We start from the raw sequence: 2,145 nt of genomic DNA, 5'->3' as shown, positions 1-2,145 counted from the left end.
AAAAAATATTAATTAAACAATTTCCTCTCAAAAAAGTCAAATATCCCCTGGGTTTTTCAAATTAAAAATGGAATATTCAAAATTGTGACACATAGGAAAAGAAAAACAAGAACATTAATGTAAAACAATAAGTTAAAAGCCAAAGCAATGTGTCAGGATACAATTCCACCTAAGATTTTTGGTAAATTAATTCAGGCCCCAATTATAAAAAATCTGATTTTCTTGAAATTGTGATATAGTTATACAAATCCCAGTTTCATTAAGAAAATGTTTGCATATTTGACACTATAATACAAAACTTAAGTGCTCCCTTTGGCAGCACATGTACTAAAATTGGAATGATACAGAGAAGATAAGCATGGCCCCTGCGCAAGGATGACAAGCAAATTCGTGAAGTGTTCCATATTTTTGAGGACCATTCATCTGCTGCAAGATCTCAATTTGCCTCTCTTCCTCAATCTCAAACTCCTTGAATCTAGCATGGGAGAAAGGCACAAGCAGTGCTTTAAAGAAGGCCAGGTCTCCTTGGATGCCCAGAAAAAGAGATCATGAACAACACAGGATATGAAGTACATTCTGTTGCTCATCAAGGTCCTGGCCAAGGAGTAACATGTAGACATCACAGTAAGGGCTGAAATATCTATCCACAGGATGCCTGAGACTGTGGCTTCCCCTGACCAACCTTTTTCAAACCTGCCACATCTGGTATTACAGGCAGCAATTTCTGGACATAGCATCATTTGGAGAGATGGAGGAAATTTTCTTTGGAAAACAGCACCAGAGTGTGAAGAGGAGGATTACATATCAAAAGCCAATGGTGATTGGAACCCTTGCCCATGAAGAGCGCTCTGAGCCGGCTCAAGAGAGACAAGATCATTCTGCTGACCTCATTTGAGAGTCTGCTCCAAGACAGAAGCCAATATAGTTCTGCACAGAAATCCAGGTCTACCTCTAAGGAGACCTCTTCCTCAACTGAAAGTCTCAGGTTTCCAATCTGCCTCTACCTTCCAGGTAGCATTTTCATGTTTTAAAATCCAAATTTTGCAAAATGAAATATGTGGGAACAAATTTTCCACTTGCCCCTTCCCACTGGCTACACGGTTCAACTCAGCAGAGGAAACCAAGGTCAATTGCTTCCTTTTAACCTTCCTAGAGATTATATGCAAAGTAAATACAATGAAGCTGCTTAATTCTACTCCAGGAGCAAGGAAGCAGGAAAGGCAGGAGTTTTCTGCAACAGATATGAATCAGAACAAAATAAATGCCAGCAAGTTTACAGCATTTTATTTAGGACAACAAGTTTGCTGCAGCATGGAAACCGCTCACTGGCAAAAGCAAAATTGTCTTTGAGGTTAGGTAGTTTGTGGGCGGTTTTTTAAACAGAATGAAGGAAGTTGGCTAGGTTTTGTTGATTGGAGCAGGAACTTGTTATTCTTATAGGGGTTAGGTGTAATCAGGGCCTTATTTTTCATAGGAACAGATACACTTAACTAGGGGTTTAATTGGCTTTTTTTAATTCATTTTTATTGAGATATACTCACATACCATGCAGTCATACAAAACAAAGCATACATTCAATTGTTTACAGTACCATTATATAGTTGTGCATTCATCAAAATTAATTTTTGACATTTCCATTACCACACACACACAAAAATAATAATGATAAAAATTAAAGTGAAAAAGAATAATTAAAGTAAAAAATAACACTGGGAGCCTTTTTTTTTCTTCCCCCATTTTTCTACTCATCCATCCATAAACTAGACAAAGGGGTGTATGGTCCATTTGGCTTTCCCGATCACATTGTCACCCCTCATAAGCTACATTTTTATACAATTGTCTTCAAGATTCCTGGGTTCTGGGTTGTAGTTTGATAGTTTCAGGTATTTACTGCTAGCTATTCCAATTCATTAAAACCTAAAAAGGGTTATCTATATTATGCGTAGGAGTGTCCACCAGAGTGACCTCTCGGCTCCTTTGGAATCTCTCTGCCACTGAAGCTTATTTCATTTCCTTTCACATTCCCCCTTTTGGTCAAGAAGATGTTCTCCATCCCATGATGCCGGGTCTAGATTCCTCTCCGGGAGTCATATTCCATGTTGCCATATAACCAGTTTTATGTATCAGTTTTATAAAAAAATAAAG

The 2,145-nt window shown here is 37.9% G+C and overlaps 1 non-coding gene across 1 annotated transcript; it reads left to right on the top strand.

Annotated features, from left to right (window-relative positions):
- The first annotated feature begins 303 nt into the window (after nucleotides 1–303).
- LOC119538965 lies at nucleotides 304–410 on the top strand. The gene has a single exon (XR_005217742.1). It is a non-coding gene; the product is annotated as a U6 spliceosomal RNA (small nuclear RNA).
- The last annotated feature ends 1,735 nt before the right edge of the window (nucleotides 411–2,145 follow it).

This window comes from Choloepus didactylus, chromosome 6 (genome assembly GCF_015220235.1).
Source record: "Choloepus didactylus isolate mChoDid1 chromosome 6, mChoDid1.pri, whole genome shotgun sequence".
In the NCBI taxonomy this organism is placed as follows: domain Eukaryota; kingdom Metazoa; phylum Chordata; class Mammalia; order Pilosa; family Megalonychidae; genus Choloepus; species Choloepus didactylus.
Note: the sequence above shows the minus strand (reverse complement) of the source record. Positions and strands in the feature narration are given on the sequence as shown.